Genomic DNA, 21,226 nt, shown 5'->3' on the forward strand with positions numbered 1-21,226 from the left:
CTGGAGTAAAACTAACGCTCATCTTTTGTGTGATGTACAATAAACTTCACTGAACTCATCAGTATATTTTGGTCATCATTCGGACGGGTTTTGCTACAGCAGGCTTGGATTAGTGGATAAAAGCAGATGACAAATAAGTTATAACCATAATTAAACTAAACTATACCTGTTCTATGTCCATACAGCATTCTCTGGCTCTGTGGGCATTATTGTCCGACTCCGAGTCGAAATGAACACCGCAACTGAGAGTTTCTGTTCTGATATAATCAGATGAGATTGTCCTGACTCTGAGCTCGAGCTCGTGAGGCTCCGCCCCCTGTGCCGTGCAGCAGTAGTTAATTTGCATTTAAAGGGCACACACTAAAACAGCTCGTTTTTCTGAGCCCCAAAAAATTACAATTTAAACATGCTGTAAAAAATGATCTGTTGGGTATTTTGAGCTAAAACTTCACATACACACTCTGGGGACATCAGAGACTTATTTTACATCTTGTGAAAAGGGTCATAATAGGTGCCCTTTAAGCAGACAGTCAATGAGAGTTAATTGACATGGTTGCAAAGTTACTAGTTAGTATAGTGTCTAAAAGTGGACCATCGAAATAACGTTTTTTTTCCCCCACAATTCTATTGACTACAATTTTAAAAATGATCAATCTAGATTAAAAAAAAATAATAATAATTAAAATGATTAGTGTCAGAAAAACACATTTCTGCACATTTTGCGACACTGCAGCTTCCGCGTCTATAATGTAGGGGGCATTTGAGCATTTGATTGGACAGAAAAGCTGAAGTGCAGCGTGACGTCATCAAAATCACTGATCCATATTGAACAGAAGTGAGAGACTAAGGTTTGAACGCTTATATCTTCTAAATGTGAGTTTTGTCATTGTTTTGGAGCACACTAGCTTATAGATAACAGTAAGGCTAACATATTCATGGGGATTTCATGGGGACTTCAAGGTTATGGGTTTGTTCATAGTATGCAGAATAAAAATACCTTTTTAAAGTCTTTAGATTATTACTGTAATGGTAAATGAAACATACTTGAATGCAAGACTTCTCCAAATATCCAGAGTCATGAATAATGCACTTGCATCATCAACCAATTGAGCATGACTCTAACAATGGCAAGGTCATGGGTTCCAATCCCAGGCATGCATGTACTGATAGAATTATTATTGAATGCAATGTAAGTCGCTTTGGATAAACAGAAAATGTGATTATCACACATGTAGTCCTCATGTGAATGAAGTCATCATCCATTTTTGTTCTACAATAGAAAGGATCCTCTGCAGTGAGCGTTACTCCTCTGGGGGTTTTCTGACCTCTCAGATAATCACAAATGCTCCTGGAGAAACCTGTGAGAGGATATGAGGTCTGAAACAATAGGCAGAGTGTGTTTGGCTGAACTCATTTACACTCTCTAAAAACCCCCACACACACACCGCTTAAGAAAACATTCAATATACTGTAAAAATGATTGGTTTAGGAAAACATCTATAAAGAAACATTAACACAAAAACTGCTTTAGTTTGTTTGACCTTTCCAGAGTTAGAGATTCAGGAAGTGGCATATTAACCTTTCTGCAAGTGTTTCCTTTTATAGACTGCTATAAAACAGTGGACTACTGGAAAAAGGACTACAAATATTAAAAACCTCAATTGTTAGTTTCTATGATAAAATACTAAAACAATTATTTTGTAAAGTGAATTAAGGCATCAAAACAATGGAAATACAATATGTTTTGAAGATGATCAATTTGTATTAAATGAATACTTTGCTAAAAATTTCATTTTATTTGACAGCATCTTTATATGAAATTAGGGAGAATGAGCACCAGTTAAATATAAAAAATATTAGGGAAGGGTGATATTTGTATAACGACTTTATATGTATAGAATTCTCCTCAGATCTTGAAGGACTTTGAAAAAGAAAAATAACATGGAAAAAACAGGTTTGGAACAACATGATTTCGTGAACGATGATACAACATGAGTAAATGATGACTGCGTATTTTGATTTTTGGGTAAAGTATTCCTTTAACAAAAGTCATGCTGGAAAATTAGGTCAACTTACTGCATGTTCCTGTATTTCCATGGCATTATTGCTCTCTGAATTGGAAACAACATAATATAAGGATCAATAAATTCTGCATCAATGGAAAGTCCCTTGGGCCGATGACAGATTTGTTATTACTTTCAAAATTCCAGGACAAAGTATGCGTGTTGGCTCGCACCTTCATCAGTTTCTCAGGTTCCTATTCAAACCTAAAGAATTTAGTGTTTTGTATATTTTAAGAGTGAAGCAAAACTTCGCAGTATCTTAGAACACAACATTAACATCTTTTTTCATGACAGGGAAACAGACTCTTGTGGGCACATGAGGTCATTTTACTCATTTAATCTGTTTTGTCTTTTCTTGACTGAGAAACTGTGAAGACAAGCACATATTGCTGTGAGTTTAACCCCTATGTTTCGACAGACGGTCTCCAGGCTACACTTGATTTACTCCAAACGTTGGTGCATTTACGTGTGTCATCCTGAATCAGACTTCCGTGCCGTTCTGATAAGGACATGATGAAGACAACCTGAAACTTTATTATTGACTTCTGACAGGCTTTTACAGTAACAAGTAGCAAAAACACCTGATAACCTGAAACACCAGACGCATACGCAGCCAATGAATATATAATTCCATATTGACGGTACGAATGGAGTCATATACGCCAACCATATACGCACTTCCAGAAATTCCACATCAGCTTAAGGTTCACACGGCATGTCTTGACTCTTGTATAATCACCCGCACCATTATAGCAGGTCTGGAAGCAACTTCCTGTTTAACTCTGGTCTCATCTATCAACTTTATGCTGTAGTCCAAATAGAGGCTGGAGTTCCTGTGACAAAAAGCAAGAGCTGCATTTTTTTCACAATTATGTTAATTATCTGGATCGGTGCACATGTGAACAGACATTACTCACTCCTTTCAAACTGCAGTCAGAGTCAAACAGCGAACAGCAGCTCTGTTCTTATCTTCAGACTTAAGACAGATGTCAGATAACAAGTGAACAGTTGATTTACATTCTTTCTACTATCAGATGAAGGTGTTCCAAATGCACTAAAGTTACAGTATAATCTGCAAAAAAAAAAAAAAATGTTTTGTATGAAAATGGTAAAAAAAATTGTAAACTTATAAATGTTTTTACAGACACTTTTGATCAATTTAATGCATCCTCGCTGAATAAAACATTTCTTTCTTTCTTTTTATTATTATTTTAATCTTACTAACCCCAAAGTTTTGAATGGCTATTAAGGTTATCACTCAAATATTAAGCAGCAAACTGTTTTCAACATTGATGATATTAATGATAAATGTTTCTTGATCAGCAAATCATCATATTAGAATGATTTCTGAAGCATCGTATGACTCTAAAGAGACTGGAGTAATGATGCTGAAAATTCAGCTTTGCATCACAGGAATAAAATACAATTTGAAGTATATTAAAATAGAAAACAGTTATTTAAGATTTTAAGATTAGTTATAAGATTTCACCATAATTACTTTTTACTGCATACCGCATAAAAAAAAACAATGTTCATGTATAACTCTCAGAAAATGTCTTTCAGCGCCCAATAGTTTGCATAAACAGAGAATACAGTTTATTTATTCAGAAATGCTTGGTTTAAAATGAATAAACAAACTGGCATTCAAACATTTTAAACAGCATATTAACTCTTTCAAGTTAGTGGACGAAACTTATCAAACTTAAGGCGTATAAGAGAACTAAACATAAAAAAAGCAAGAATGTGGTCCTGCCATTATCATTCTTGGCAGGCTGGCATAATCTTACTGGCATGCTCTTGAAATCAGAACAAAAACAACATTAGCAAAAAAGATATTTAGTTTCGTTTGAATCTGTGCCCTGTTCTCACTGTAGTTGATGAGTAACTGAAATGCCTTGTTGATTTATTAGTTCATGGCATTGCATGCAACATTGCTTTGTTATTGCAATAAGCCCAGGAATATCCAAACTATCCATGCAAAAGTCAGCAATTTTTTTGTGTGGAATGGATTTAAACATGGTCAAATGATGGAGAGAATAACTTTTTCATTTCATTTTTTTGGGTGGATAAATGTTTCCTATTCTGGGATTTAAAAAAAAAAAGATTGTGTTTACGGCTTCATGAGATATTCATTGATCATTGTATGATCTGACATTTATTTACATCAATATATCTTATGTTTGGATGCATAGGTGACCAAATTATTGTTCAAGCTAAATTTTAGGTAAAAAAAAAAAAAAAAGTAAAATATGTTAAAGGAGAACTCCGGTCACTTTTAACATTGAGCTCATTTTTTTTGTAAATTTGGAGTGCTGTCAGTACAGAGAACAACGACAAAAATCAGTGTTGCCTACACCGTGTTATCCTCTTTTTAAAATTTGCACCCTGTTGACTTCAATGGGGCAAGTTTTAAACCTGCTTTTAGCCTCTTAACATCCTTGATGTGTCATTACAAGTGCACAGCCATGTGAGTGATTCCTTCAGAGTGAACACGGTAAATCTGACTGCAGTAGATGTGAAAGATATTAATAAAAGTGATGTTAATTCAGCCAGCGCACATACCTGTATTTACATCCTGTTTTCGGTCGAAGCCCACAGTAATCGAATGTCGAGTTCACGCGCATAGGTTTAGTACGTACACTGTTAGAAAACTCTGTAGAAATTACAGTATTACTGGCAGCTACTTGCCAGTAACTTACTGTAGATTTAAATTGATGTTATTTACTGGCAACAATTTGTTCAAAATTAAATGAACATTAAACATTAACAAGTCTTTATCTTTACAGAATAAAACTAAAATAACATCCTCATGCAAAGCATTCTGGGAACCAAAATCTGAAGGAAAAAAACAGAAAAAGGTTGATGAAGATTTCTGGTTCCCAGAATGCTTTGCATTATATTGTTATTTTATAATTTTATTCTTTAAAGACAAAGACTTGTTAATGTTTAATGTTCATTTAACTTTGAACAAACTGTTGCCAGTAAATAACATAAATTTAAATCTACAGTAAGTTACTGGCAAACAGCTGCAAAACTACAGCAAATTTTTTACAGTGTACGATCATGCTCCCGACTTCAATGGAAAACAGGATGTAAACAGGTATTTGCGCTGGCTGAAATAACATCACTTTTATTAATATCTTTCACATCTACTGCAGTCAGATTCACTGTGTTCACTCTGAAGGAATCACTCACATTGGCTGTGCACTTGTAATGACACATCAAGGATGTTAAGAGGCTAAAAGCAGGTTTAAAACTTGCCCCATTGAAGTCAACAGGGTGCAAATTTTAAAAAGAGGATAACACGGTGTAGGCAACACCGATTTTTGTCGTTGTTCTCTGTACTGACAGCACTCCAAATTTACAAAAAAATGAGCTCAATGTTAAAAATGACCGGAGTTCTCCTTTAAACAGACTTTATAGAGCTTATTGGTAGCTGACATCATTTAAATAATGGAATTTATTTAATAATGAAGCAAAGATGTGGCATAGGAAATTTCTAATTGGTGGTAACAACTGCAACATCCTGGCAAACACACACAACACAGTATAGCATAGTCTGTAACATGTATTTAAATGTAAAGAGCTTCTTTTGTTAATATTAGAAGGTCCAGACGCATTTTCCCCACACTACATTAACTCTTTTGTTTGTTGGTATAAAAGCCTTTAGACTGTTTTTCTGTACTCCCTTCTCTGTAAGTGGCTGATCAGAAACAAACAGGCCCCCCTTCAAGGGTCCCTCCAGAAAACTAACATCTGTACCGACCACATGCTTTTACATGTGGCTAGACTTGTGGCAGACTGATTTGTACACTTTAGAGGACTTTGGTTTATGAGCAAGAGCAATTACATTGCTGCCATTAACGATGGTGGTAAACACTGTAAAAAAAAAGAAAAGACAGTGTTCATAGAATTAAAAAAAAAAATGAAGGAAACCTTTTACATAGCTTTTTCTTAGCTGAAATCATACACATATTTAAAATCGAAAAAAAAAATCTAGATATAAGTTTTCATATTTTAAAAGTAAATGCTATATATTTGTCTGATCCCCTGCAGGACTTTTTCTACAGCTATTGTGAATATCTTCAATCAGAAAAGATTCTGTACTGACCAAATGCCACAAAGACAAAACAACATGAGGAACATCTGTTAGCTGAGCTGAATGCAACTTGCTCCGAATTACCGGTACGTCCACATTTCCAGGCCATGTGACTGAACTTGAGCCAATGAGCGAGATAAATCCACTGTTATTTGTTTACCTTTCTTTCCTCATCAAACAGGCATCCTGGAGAGAAGTTAAAACTCCAGATTTCAGACCTTAGCGTGCTCCCTCTAGGATGCCAATTACAAAGAAAGGTTTATAGAGAGCGAAAGAGAAAACACAGCTAAATGAACATTTGCAGATAGACTATATGAGCTATGTTGTGGGTGTTCACACTGTTGTGTCTAGTGAGTGATCGACGCTGCTGTGCAATTGAGTATTTTCCATACTGTATATCACACATTGGTTATTGATAAGCTGCAAACTAAACCAGATGTTATCCAAAAAGGCCGACTGTGCAAGACTATATCACAACAAATGATCAAATGACAAAGCTTTTCAGCAGTGCCATGAGTCAGACACAATACAAACTAAATGCCTAAAAGCAGAACTGTCACATCACTCCCCTAATATGGCAAAGCTTCCTCCACCAAACATATAAAGATAACCATATATAGTGCATCTGCTTGAAAAATTAAAAAAACATGAAATAGAAGATGAGGAGTCATTATCATGAACAAATTAGAATTATGCTAATTCACACCCATAAGATGTGACTCAAGTTTTACTGAAATCTTCTGATGACTTTTGTTTGTTCCCATGCACTTATTAAAATTAAAGGGATAGTTTAGCTATTGTTTTGGATATTGATATTGCTATTTGCCTATTTTAAAAAATAATCTTATTTTGCTTACAACGTTTAAAGTAATCCCACATATTATGCTTAAAATATACAAATGCTTGAATGAGATATATGAGTGGAAAGTAGCCTAATACTTAGTGAGATGTAGGGTATAAACAACTGTATTTGACTTCCTTTGTTTATTATGGTGTGAAAAAAATGGTGTTTGTATGAAACGAGAGCGAATCCGCGATATCCGGATGGCAAAATTAAATAATTGTACACAAAATAGGCTATTGATTAAAGTTTTAATATTTTATTAGCTCGCCAAACGCAAAACCTCCACGGAGAAAAAACTTTCCTAGCAAGCATATAGTGCCGGCTTCAGTTACCCAGATGAGCATGTGTTATCAGTTTTTCGGGGAATAACATCTGGATGGCACGATTGACCAATCAGAATCAAGTATTCCACAGAGCCGCGTAATACACACACACACACATGCACAGTTCAGTATCTTCTGAAGTTATAAAACCACTTGGTGAGAATCATTGACTGGCTCAATTTGTGAACAAATCACTGTTTTGTGAACTGGATCAACCAATTCACTGACAAGAATCGACTGCTTCACAAGTCGGACATCAGCAATTCTCTCATGATGAGAGCTAAGGCAGAAGTCCCCACATGAGGGGGGTGCTTTTTTTTACATTTCATTTTTGGATGAACTGTTTCTTTAAAGATATGAACTATGAACATAACCGTGGGAAGCCTACAGCAAATAAAAAAAATACATTCTTTTACAATGACTGATACAGCCATGTACTCTGCATGATACAGTAGATCAGAACGGCTTTAATGTCACAATCTTTTCTCTCAGAACACGCTGAAGCATGCTGGACACGCTTGATAAGGAATGCACAGTTCTCATTTACTTAGTGCAGACATCAGGAAAATATGCAGGTATGATTGTTCCTTGCGGAGGTTAATCTGATTCACTATACAAAAACAGACTAGATTCAACATGCAGCTAGTAATGTGGGTCTTCCTCTGAACTTTCTCGCTAAATGACAATGCATTACAGCTAAATGTTGAAATATAATGCGATTGCATTATGTGTGTGGGAACAGACGGCCTTGTTGCACAGACATTTATCTGCTCTGATCAGACAGAGAACATGCAAAATATAGCAAAAATATGTTTTGCTAACATTCCCATTAAGTTAAAAAAAATCAGTTTTTAATTTCCTCTGCCCAGTTTTTTTCTTTCTTGGTTATGTAAAAGTTTACATTTACATTTAGCAGACGCTTTTGTCCAAAGCGACTTACAAATTAGGACTAAATTAAAGGGGACATATCATGCTAAATCCACTTTTTTAGCCCTTAAATGCATTTTGTTGTATATTTGGAGTGTTTATAAGTACAGAAAAGTTGAAATTATTCTCTTCAGGTGCTTCGTTGATATCTTTATATTCTGTTTTGGCCTTATTTTTCAACCTGTTCCGATTTTTCTGTTATCTATGACGTTTTGTGAACTATCACGTCACAGTATTTGCAGCGGAACTGCCAAATAAGGACACTGACTTCCAGCCCAACACTTCGAGCAATCCACCATTTTTATTTCTCGCTGCAATTTTGTAGTCCAAACTAAAAGATGCAGAAGTTACGAGAGGGTAAGTTAAAATGTTCGGTTGTTGGATGTAGTAACCCACACGCTTCATTACACCGTCTAATGTAACCGTCACCATCACCGTGTAACCGACCGTAACCGAAATGTAACCGACACCGTCTCCAAACTAGACGCTGTCTTGCTCTCTCTCCCTCGCACATATTAATCAAAATAAATCGACACGGTGGTAAAAGGTTGGAAGACCAAAGTTTCATGTGTAAATACAGTAACACACCATTGCGATACATCCATATGAAGACGTTGTTCTGCAGGTTCGTCGTCTTCATTTTCATCTCGCTCCGGCTCCGACTCTGGCTCTGGCTCTGGCTCGAACATGTAAGGCTGGCTGGACAAGTCTTTCGTTGTTGACATTTTGTTAATAACGTGTGAATAAAAAGTTTCTGTGCCGCTATAATCGTATCTCTGCTATCAAACTACAAAAATGGCCGAACGGGGTGGAGTTGAACCTCTGCAAACTGGAGAGGGGGCGGGGTATGACGTGTCTCAATTGTATTTAAAGAGACCGCACCAAAACGAGTTGCTCTCAGACCCACATCAGAAAAGGGGTAAAAAAGGGGCCTGTGGAGCTATAATAATGAGGAATTCAGACCAAAGCATTGCAGTTCCGCTTTATATAGACTACAAATGTATGATTTATATGTTAAAAGGAACGATTTAAAAGCATGATATGTCTCCTTTAAGTGAGTCATCGTGAAGAGGCAAAAACAATGCAAGAAGTGCTCAAAATACGAAGTTCAGGCATTGTTCAGAGTAGCATAAGCCCGATAAGGGAGGATTAAAGAAAAAAAAAAAAAAAAATATATATATATATATTTTTTTAGGTTAAGTGCTCACGGAAGAGATGGGTTTTCAGCTGTCTTTTGAATTTTGTCAGGGATTCTGCATTCCGGATGAGGGTGGGGAGAGCGTTCCACCAGCATGGAACCGTGAATGAGAATGTTCTGGAAAGTGATTTTGTGGCTCTCTGTGATGGAACCACGAGACGTCGCTCGTTGACGGATCGTAGGCTTCTGGTAGGGAGTGAAAGTAGGAGGGAGCTGAGCCTGTGATAGATCTGTAAGCAAGCGTCAATGCCTTGAACTTGATGCGAGCAGCGAGTGGTAGCCAGTGCAGAGAGATGAACAGAGGAGTGACGTGGGCCCTTTTTGGCTCGTTGAAGACAAGACGAGCTGCAGCATTCTGAATCATTTGTAGAGGTTTAGTTGCACATGATGGAAGTCCAGCCAGAAGAGCATTGCAGTAGTCAAGCCTAGAAATGAGCAGGGCCTGGACGAGAAGTTGTGTTGCATGCTCAGTAAGGAAAGGCCTGATCTTCCTGATGTTGTGCAGTGCAAACCATGATCTGTTTCTGACCGACCTTGATGTTTATGGAACATTCCATTTTGTCATTTTGCAAACATATTGGAATTGTTACTTTTGAGTGTTCTCTGAACAGTAGTAACATTTAAATAACATTATACGAACATCCAACTAAACATTTCAAGTAAACACATATTCCATGAATGACTTTTTGAAAAAAAATTTGAAGACCAGATTAATTTGAATGAATGTTTTATTTACATTACTGATAGAAAGCTTTTTCATAACTTTGAGAGAACCTTGCCACAACGCTAGCTAAAGTTCTGAGAACGTTCCCTGTTAGCTGGCTGTAATAGTGATAAATCGCAGGTCTTGTTGGGTTCAAAGTTGCTACCTTGATGTTACCGCCCGTGTTTTTGAACCAAAGACTTTATTGAGAATTTACGAGGTGACAAATCAACTCTCTGACTCAACAGCGCTGACCTCTAAAAGGTTTCAGGATGTATCATGTTCACCTCTTAGAGATGTGTAAATATGTCGTAACTCCCGAAACCCCAAGCATGCAGAGTAAGATCAGGCCTGGAGTACAAACCTCTGGCTTAAGTGGCCCTCTGAGTCTCTTATTTTCTAATTGGAGGAAGACGCCTTCCCATGTGTCTCATGGCTCACTGCCTGGATGTTATACAACTACTGAGAAGATTCATATCTTGCTCTCTTCATAATCTCTTAATTATATGAATGGGCAGATTGATTAGGAAATAGCAATATTTGTGACCTAGGATCAGCACTAGCTGTTTTTAATACTGTTTATTAGTTATTATTTGAATGCATTTATATGAAAATCATTGTGTATCATAAGCTTCAAAGTGAGAAAAAATGTATATGTTAGTAAATAGTTCAAGAACCCACCAGAAAAGTTGTGTGTGCGCACATGCAGGGACGTCGTTAGGCCTATTTTAGGGGGGCTGAAGCTACCCCAAAATGTTCCTAAGCCCCCCTAAATGATAATAAGAACAACAATAACACTTCGATTTATCAATAACCGTATCCTCATTCATATTTAGACGCAACAAATGATATATATACAGCTACAAAAAATAGTCGAAAAGTCGGAAGTTTGGATAGAAGTGCCAACTCTCGCACATTCACCGTGAGACACAGGCAATTGACACTTTTCACCATGCTTTTCACACGCTCTCACGCGGCACGCCACACATCCATTTTCTCACGCACAGAAAAAACCGAAGCAAAGAGGACACGGAGCCCGACAGACTAGACAGAGGTTACTTTATGATATCAAAGAATCTCAACTCTCAGATTCTGTCAATTTTATTACGAAATTCAAACAATAAATACCGTTTTGGCGTTTGTAAATGTTACGTGACAGATCCCTAGCGCACATGAACCGATCATCTCTACTAGCTAATAGTAAAAAAACACGAACACTGTTGAAAGATACAGTAGTAGGCTACAACTTACCGAAATGTATATTCCTCATACATAATATCGATCAATCAGTGTTTTTTATCAGCGTGAAGAGGTCAATAACATAGACCTCAGGAAAGCCATATGAACATAATATAGGCTATAGCACGTAGTTGGCAAGAAAAAAAGAGCTATATAGAGTATTGTTAAATAAATATGTGTTCTATATTACATATTTATTATATTTTAACTTATATCATTAAATAAAGTTATTGTTATTATAATAAAAAAAAAACGCATTATATTTAATTTGAGTTATTTTTAACCTTAAATAATACTACCAGCTGATAGGGCTGTCTGTATGTTTACAGCATTAGGTGAGTTGTTTTTTTCTTGAGAAAAATTTACGTCTATCTTGAGTACCAAATATTTATCCAAATGAGTCAATATTAAATCAAATCACTATAATTGAATTGAATTGAAATAATAAAAAAGCGTAGCTTACCAGAAATTGTACCATGCACCATAAAATTTACATATAATTTTACACTTATGCTATACTAAAGCGGCTGAAATGGGCACTTTTTGTGACAGCAACCCTATCATTTTTGATCAAAGATGTGGCTTAACTTCAGAATTTGAACTAAAATCAGTATTCTTATGATTGCTCTGAACATTTCTGACTAAGTTCAACAAACATGAACATAAACTTAAAAAAATAATTAATAAAAATGTAGGTGTGACGGGGTTGAGACTAGGGTAACAGGGTTGAAGATGATAACGGGGTTGAAGAGACAAATACAGCTAAACATATACATAGTTGTTTTTACTCAAATTCACTGTAAGATTTTCTATAAATGCAAGTTACAAATACCCTGGGGGCTAAGCCAATAGTGACGTCCCTGATTCCCCCCACCCCAAAATATTTTTACGTTCCCGTTGTGCAACAATGGTGCAGAATCATCGAGAAAATGACCATAATACAATGCTTAATAATACAATGCTACATTTTTATTAATTATTTTTTTAAGTTTATGTTCATGTTTGTTGAACTTAGTCAGAAATGTTCAGAGCAATCATAAGAATACTGATTTTAGTTCAAATTCTGAAGTTAAGCCACATCTTTGATCAAAAATGATAGGGTTGCTGTCACAAAAAGTGCCCATTTCAGCCGCTTTAGTATAACATAAGTGTAAAATTATATGTAAATTTTATGGTGCACGGTACAATTTCTGGTAAGCTACGCTTTTTTATTATTTCAATTCAATTCAATTATTGTGATTTGATTTAATATTGACTCATTTGGATAAATGTTTGGTACTCAAGATAGGCATACATTTTTCTCAAGAAAAAAACAACTCACCTAATGCTGTAAACATACAGACAGCCCTATCAGCTGGTAGTATTATTTAAGGTTAAAAATAACTCAAATTAAATATAATGCGTTTTTTTTATTATTATAACAATAACTTTATTTAATGATATAAGTTAAAATATAATAAATATGTAATATAGAACACATATTTATCAAAATACTCTATATAGCTTTTTTTCTTGCCAACTACGTGCTATAGCCTATATTATGTTCATATGGCTTTCCTGAGATCTATGTTATTGACCTCTTCACGCTGATAAAAAACACTGATTGATCGATATTATGTATGAGGAATATACATTTCGGTAAGTTGTAGCCTACTACTGTATCTTTCAACAGTGTTCGTGTTTTTTTACTATTAGCTAGTAGAGATGATCGGTTCACGTGCGCTAGGGATCTGTCACGTAACATTTACAAACGCCAAAACGGTATTTATTGTTTGAATTTCGTAATAAAATTGACAGAATCTGAGAGTTGAGATTCTTTGATATCATAAAGTAACCTCTGTCTAGTCTGTCGGCCTCCGTGTCCTCTTTGCTTCGCCATTTTTCTGTGCGTGAGAAAATGGATGTGTGGCGTGCCGCGTGAGAGCGTGTGAAAAGCATGGTGAAAAGTGTCAATTGCCTGTGTCTCACGGACGGTGAATGTGCGAGAGTTGGCACTTCTGTCCAACTTCCGACTTTTCGGCTATTTTTTGTAGCTGGATATATATCATTTGTTGCGTCTAAATATGAATGAGGATATGGTTATTGATAAATCGAATTGTTATTGTTGTTCTTATTATCATTTAGGGGGGCTTAGGAACATTTTGGGGTAGCTTCAGCCCCCCTAAAATAGGCCTAAGGACGTCCCGAATTATCAATAAAATGTTCCCATATGAGCCAAGAAATGATGTGGAATAATTTTTATAATGTGCCATCAAAATGTGTGCAGTAGAGGTATAATCTTATCTGAATTATCTTTAAAAGTAGTCCTTAAACAATCGTCCAAGCAACAAGACGGAACACTATAATGAAATACTCTGAGGTAATTTTAACGCACGACGATAGTCATACGTCCGCGATGTAATATGCCTACTTGAAAGCGAATTTTCAAGGTCGAAATGCAGTAATTTCAATAGTTTATATTTTTAAAATCGCGTGAAGACGAGAAATATTTCTCAGTGCAGAATTTGCAACAGGTTCATTTTAAGCTGCTCGGTTTAAAAGTGACTTCTGCGTGAGCTGTGTTTCACAGTCATCGCTAGACTTTTGACAACAACATACCCTTTTGTCCTCGCTTGTTTTGAGTTTGAAAATGCAAAATAAGAGCATGTTTCAGGGACTCATTACAGGAACCCAGACTGGTGTATTCTCATCAAAGCTGATTTTAACATGTTATCTGTGCCCACAGGGAATTATGTGCAAAAACAATTTTTTTCTTCTTCAAATACTGATTTATTTTGGACTGTTTTCCAATATATTTTGGATTGTTTGTGAAATCTGAGTACATTAAAAAAAAAAATCTTAATTTTATTTGGCTTCAATATAAAAAATTCTTATTGATAAGTGCAACGATAAAGTCAAAAGTGATTATTAAAACTAAGATATGTTTTTACATATTCTACCATCACAAAATTGGCTGTACATCAGTTCACGATTTACAAAAGCCTTTTCCGATTAATATGTTTATCTGGGAACATAAAAAATGTTTGACAGTGACCTACAGATCAGAGGTTTAGTTCTGTAGCTCTCCTGGGGTGAGCGGCATTTCATGAGTAACAAACAGCTGTGGTCCCCCTGCAAGCCTTTAGAAATAGTGACCGGTTCATTACGGATCTTAGACTATTTGTGTTTTGAGCAAAATACACAGGGTAAAGAAAATTGTTGGTGCTAAGCAAACACAAAACACGCCAGTCTGAAATCATCAAACCAACATTTTAATACTCTTTGTCATCAAAGCAGTGTGTGTCTGGATTGCTTATTAAATGGAGATTAGAGGAACTTTAGGGGAAAATCCTCTGAGCTAGTGAGCTGCGTTGGGGCTCAAAGGGGCCTCAAAGGGGTCAAATCCTTCCACTTCAGTTGTGAATTCCTCTTGGAGCTTGAGTTGTCATCATCTGCTTTCCAGACAGCGTTTCAATTTTCTGACTCAAATAAACTTTAAACGTTTAGACTTAAAACATCAGATACAAAAGATAAATTCTTACATAATTTTAGTGGGTGGTAGTTACATGCCTATACAGAACTTTCCACCGCATGCTGCCAACTTTTTACTTTGGTTAAGGTGTTTTGAATGCTAGGTGGTTGTTATGATGTTCTGATCTCTTTATTGTAAATCTGCGAGATATTAATACCTGTTTTGTGTGTGTGTGTATATATATATATATATTTTAATATTTAGGGATAGGAGTTTGTTTAAATCCTTAACCCTGCATACTAATTAGTACAGCTTACATTAGCAAACACAAATAAACATCTCTACACAGTATTATGGCAATACTTTTGTTACCGTATTAATCTTTGTTAACATTACTCATCAACCACACTTTTTGCTGTGATATATTTCATGATTTTATAAAGTAAATGTAAGAATAACTTGTATATTGTTATTAATATTTCAAGATGAACATTTACTGGACTGAAGCAATGGTTTACTTGATTATCCACACATCAATTTTAAGTAAAATATTGTTAGAATTTATCTAATATGATACAACAGGCTTTTGAGGAACGTTTATTTCATTATATTATATATTTTGTGCCCAACGAATAAAACTACAGAGCTTTGATCATAAAACTAAGTATTTATAATTTACTAAGACATATACTGGGAGATATAGTGACAACTATATATATATATATATATATATATGCATTTTATGTAAAATGATTGCATATATTTGCTCCATTTGGGCTTCTGAATAAAACTGAGGTGTTTGTTTTCCTCCTTGAGTGACTCTATATTCTTACTACATAATGAGCAATCATATAAATTATAATACAAATTAACGCACATATGAAAAGTTCAACTGTTCTATTAAAAAAAAAAAACTTCAATAAAAAAATGTATTTCATATGTCTGCCTTTACGGGGTTAACAAATGGAAACTTATTGTAAAGCATTACCCTAAATATTACATTGCTTGTTATTCGTTCATTAGTTCATGGTTAAAAATAGTAATGAAACTACTGGAACTAGAAATGTGGTTTTATTGTGAAAATTCTGGGTGGCCAGCATTGATACTTCTCATATCTGGAAAATCATAGAAAACCATGTGAAACATTAAACCAGCTAACCACGCATCAGACGTTCACATAATTTCTGTGGTCCTTCAGTCTCTAGAGCTCATGCCTAAATCACTTCTGTCCAGCGTACAGCTTTTTCTCACAATACTTCAGACGCTGGTCCTCAAAATCACTTCAGCTTCCTGTGAAGGAGTCTCAGAATCCCTCATTTCAGCCAAAATCATCTGAGGCCTCAAGGGGAACGTCTAAAGGGAAATATGAACTGGCCTTGGATCGTTTCACAATAGCTTAGATAAGGACAAACCACTTAAGCAACATCCTTGAATGGCAGGTAAGCGCCAAAGTAGACACCACGACCCTGAACGGGTTTGAAGAATGACATATTTATCAGGCGTGGACAGAGATGGAGGCCTGACGGGGTCACTGCATTCCAGAAGCTTCTTCATCATGGCTCATGTCATCAGCCGTCCACTCAGAGCTGCTGACGGGGCATGACATCATCGTTCTCACTGCAGCATTATCATACTGAGAGACCAAGAGGAGTCACTGCTTGCTTATGTGAGTGTGTGTGAAACTGTAGGAGTGACCCTCAAGAGTAATAAAGAGCTATTAATGAAGCACTTCAGAATGACACCTCCCTGTGTTCATATATGGAGGTGTGTTTTCTTACAGTTCTTTGATGACATCTCTAATTAAGCAAAGAAGATAATGAAGTCAAGATACTTTCCCGCCTTTTATTTACATCTAGCTATATGGTTTGATTCTTCTTTGTGAGTTCAGTCAGCTGAGTATTTATGAGTTACTGAATATTTTTGAATGAGAGTTCAGAGTCTGTATTGAATGTGATGCAATAAATACAATGTTCCGTGAAATAATGTCGCAAGAAAGGTCTTTCCATAGTCACGGGCTGTATGCAAGATCAAAATTCAACGTGATTGGTTTGTCCACTTCACCAAGTGACTCTCATGGTTCATTTTAGTGGATCAAAAACCTGCAGCACGACCACTGTAGTCTGATTCTGAAACAAATGTCTCTTATGTAGTGTCCCTTTTAAAGTCCCCATGAAATCAAAGTTTTTCTGTTATCTATAAGCTATTGTGGGCTCCAAAACAATGACAAAATTCGCATTTACAAGTTATAAGCAATTACATTCTCACTTCTGCCAATATGAATCAGTGATTTTGATGACATCACGCTGCACTTCAGCTTCTCGTCAGATTTTTTGTCCAATCAAATGCTCTCTAGAATCTACAGCGTCCCGCCCCCAAATAGACGTCAAAGCTGCGGCTAAAATCAGTCACTTGTTCACACATTTACTATTTTCTACATGGTGAATGGCACATAGTGCACTATATAGGGGATAGAGAACGATTCAGACAGTGTATACTTATAAATATACTTCCCATTGGGGCAAATTAAGTCTGGTTTCATGTTAGCGTTACTAACGTGAGGAAATGAAATATTTCTGATATAAATGAAACGCTATTTTGTTAAACGCTAAACGACATGAACACATTAAAACATTGACATTAGTTAAAGGAGAACTCCGGTCAATTTTAACATTGAGCTCATTTTTTTGTAAATTCGGAGTGCTGTCAGTACAGAGAACAACGACAAAAATCGGTGTTGCCTACACCGTGTTATCCTCTTTTTAAAATTTGCACCCTGTTGACTTAAATGGGGCAAGTTTTAAACCTGCTTTTAGCCTCTTAACATCCTTGATGTGTCATTACAAGTGCCCAGCCATGTGAGTGATTCCTTTAGAGTGAACACGGGTCAATCTGACTGCAGTAGATGTGAAAGATATGAATAAAAATTAAGTTAATTCGGCCAGCCCAATAAATACAGGTATGAGCGCTGGCTAAATAAATATCATTTTTATTCATATCTTTCACATCTACTGCAGTCAGATTCACTGTGTTCACTCTGAAGGAATCACTCACATTGGCTGTGCACTTGTAATGACACATCAAGGATGTTAAGAGGCTAAAAGCAGGTTTAAAACTTGCCCCATTTAAGTCAACAGGGTGCAAATTTTAAAAAGAGGATAACACGATGTAGGCAACATCGATTTTTGTCATTGTTCTCTGTACTGACAGCACTCCAAATTTACAAAAAAATTTGCTCAATGTTAAAATTGACCGGAGTTCTCCTTTAATGAACTAAACTTCACTCTCAGAAAAAAAGGTACAAAAGCGGTCACTGTGGCGGTACCTTTTCAAAAGGTACACCTTTGTACCTAAAGAGTGCATATAAGTCCCTCAAAGGTACATATTGGTACCAAACGAGTACATATTAGAACCCTTTTGAAGGGTACTGTCCCAGTGACAGCTTTTGTACCTTTTTTTCTGAGAGTGTATAGGCCTAACAATTGTTCTAAGCCAGTGAGCACTGAGTTGCAATGCCAGCAAACCATTTCCTATCAGTTTTTAGTTTGCTTAGTTTAAATCCTATTTTAAAATTAGTCAACTCATTTATGGGGACCTTTAGCAATGATTCTAAGCTCATATTCCTCAGTCGGCGAGTGACCTACTAAGCCCACATCCTAAACTCCTTAAAAGGATTTATGACAGAAGCGAGGGACTAGGCCGGGCATTATACTTCTCCTTTATCAAAATGAAACATCAGTCACCCCTCTCTCACAGCAGAAAGCATACAGGTGTGTCAACCTGAAAGTTGCTCCATCCTGCCCAGTAGTCAAAGCAAAAGTCACATGAACAAAGCCGCAAACAAATAAGCCAGGAAGTTGCCGAAATCTTTTCCAGGTAATTGACTCATTATGTTCCATTGCAATTAAAACTTGTTGATTGTCAGGCACCTGATCCTCACCTTTTACTCTTGAAATCGTGTGTTATTTCAGAGGGTCACATGCTCCCCGAAGGCTGGATACACCCTGCAGTGCCTTTGCCAGATGCACTTACAAAAGGAGCTTTGTGCAAATAGAATGGCAACCTGGAACAGGAATCTTGGCATGTATTAATCCAGGGAAACTGGTTTGGTGTTTGTTCTGCCAGTCTATCTCAGCATATTCATATCTTAGTCTCGAATTACAGTTGATAAATGATCTGCTCTGAGATTAAACTTAAATTAAACATGTTTATTATATATTTTTTGTGATTTAATAGACTGAGGCGAGTTGCCACACTTTTTACTCTAGTGAATATTTATTAGGTTGGGGTTATTTTTTTAAATCAAGGTTTGTACACATAGGCTACTTTAAAGTATTTGCTACAAATAAGCTTTTAAACACTTACAATTTTATTTTATTTTTGCACTATTTGGGGTAAGTTGTCACAATGAGAACACAAACAGTATTCAGCATATATATATATATATATATATATATATATATATATATATATATATATATATAGGCGTATATACTACACCCCCCCCCCCAAAACAAACCCCAGACATTTCCCACAAAATGTCAGTTAGTAAATGTATTTATATTAGCTTTTCAACTATTATGAAACACAAAATATTTCATGAAACATCAGCAGAAATGAAATAAGGAACATGCTAATATTAAATCGCAGAAATTAAATCAGTTGTATAAAATGACAACTATAACAAATTGTGTGACACCTTACATTTATGATGAATAGTTATCTTAATAAAAGTTTTAGTTAACTTTTAGTTAAAATCTGTTTTGACCCTTATTTGACCCTAGAATTTTAGATTGGAGAATAGAATTTACAAAAAAAATTCCAAATAGGTGTTAGAAACCACCATATGAAACTACTGCTATAGAAAACAACCATTTACACAATTGGACTTTTAACCCAAACCTCAGTATACTGATAGCCTGTGTGACAACTAGCCCCAGTTTCCCTGCTTGTTCCTTACTAGTTCAAATGATGCTGCTGTGCTTCTGGAGAACAGAGGTTGTAAGTGAGAAATGATTGACTGAAATCAGTGAGAGAAATAAAGTCAGGGTCGTGTTGAGTGAAATGGACAGCCTTCATATCCGGCTGAATATAAAGGAAGCTGTAATTGTCTGGAATCTGGTGCAAAGGTCAGAGTCTCTCTACATAAACAGCTTGTAAATTCTTGTGTTATTGATGTAAGGCATTTTTTTATTAGGACACATGGTCATGGAAAGCTTTTAACAGAAATTAAACATTGGTGGGTGGGAGAGGAAGATAGTATGAGATCTATAAATGATCTTTAACATCAAAGCAATGCATGTTTGCACTAATTACCATCACTCTATTTTAGTCCAAAGGCTTGTGTTGTGGAATTTGAACCAAAATGCCCCGTGCAGTCTGTCCCCTTGTGGTACATTTGAGAATTATTACAGGCTAACATACCTCATGCCCTGAGAATGACCCCTTTAAAAGAAAAGCCAGTCGGCTGCATTGCTGGGAATCTTGCTGGACTCAGAAAAGACATTGAACAAATAAAGTCCAAAAGCTGATGCCTGAATGAAAATCTAACCAACAACATGACAGAGTTATTAATCAGAGACTGGTTCTCTAAACAGGCTGTAAATTAGGCAATTCAGTCCAAACATAGTCAGTTCAAGCTAATTAACTGCTGGCCCAGTCAAATGAGAGGAAATGTGTCAGTGGAACTATATGACCCGCTGTGATTGGCTGTGGCAAACCAAATATTAGATAAATATTAGCCAAAAGACCAAAAGTAGAATCTCGGTGACCACCAGAAATGGTGCCTATTTTAGCACTTATGTTAATAAATATATGCAAATAAGGTAAACTATTATTGTTATTAATGTTATAATAATAATAATTATTAGAATTATTAATATTATGACTCATTTCCGATATCATGATATATTGTATATTGGGTGAAAAAGGAAACATTTTAATCTATCGCATTGTGCATTTATTTATTGCATTATATTAATTTATTGTTAAATATTAATAAGAATAATAATAAAAACCTATTATTATTTAAATATTAATATTAGAATTTTTGGTCTCCTTCAAGCTTACATTTCAATGTAATCATAAATGTTGTTGGGTGAACAATGGAAAACAATAATCTATCCATTTGTGCATGTATTTATTTCTGATATTATGTTTATTGGCAAAATAATAATAATAATGTTAAGGTAGTGTGTTATTATATATAAAATTATTATTATGTTATTATAATATGTATTTTTGTATCCTTCAAGCTTAAATGCCATATATATTGGGTGTACAAAGGAAAACAACAATTAATTTGTGAATTTATGTGTTGTATTTATTGTTAAATAATAATAATAACAACAATATTAATAATAAATTATAATAATAACATTTA

The 21,226-nt window shown here is 35.6% G+C and overlaps 1 protein-coding gene across 1 annotated transcript in view; it reads right to left on the minus strand.

The window, feature by feature from the left end:
- cpne3 (copine III) overlaps nucleotides 1–21,226 on the minus strand; it is a 222,531-nt gene that overhangs the window by 56,878 nt on the left and 144,427 nt on the right. The window lies entirely within an intron of this gene.

Source organism: Squalius cephalus (genome assembly GCF_949319135.1).
Source record: "Squalius cephalus genome assembly, chromosome: 25".
NCBI classification, from domain to species: domain Eukaryota; kingdom Metazoa; phylum Chordata; class Actinopteri; order Cypriniformes; family Leuciscidae; genus Squalius; species Squalius cephalus.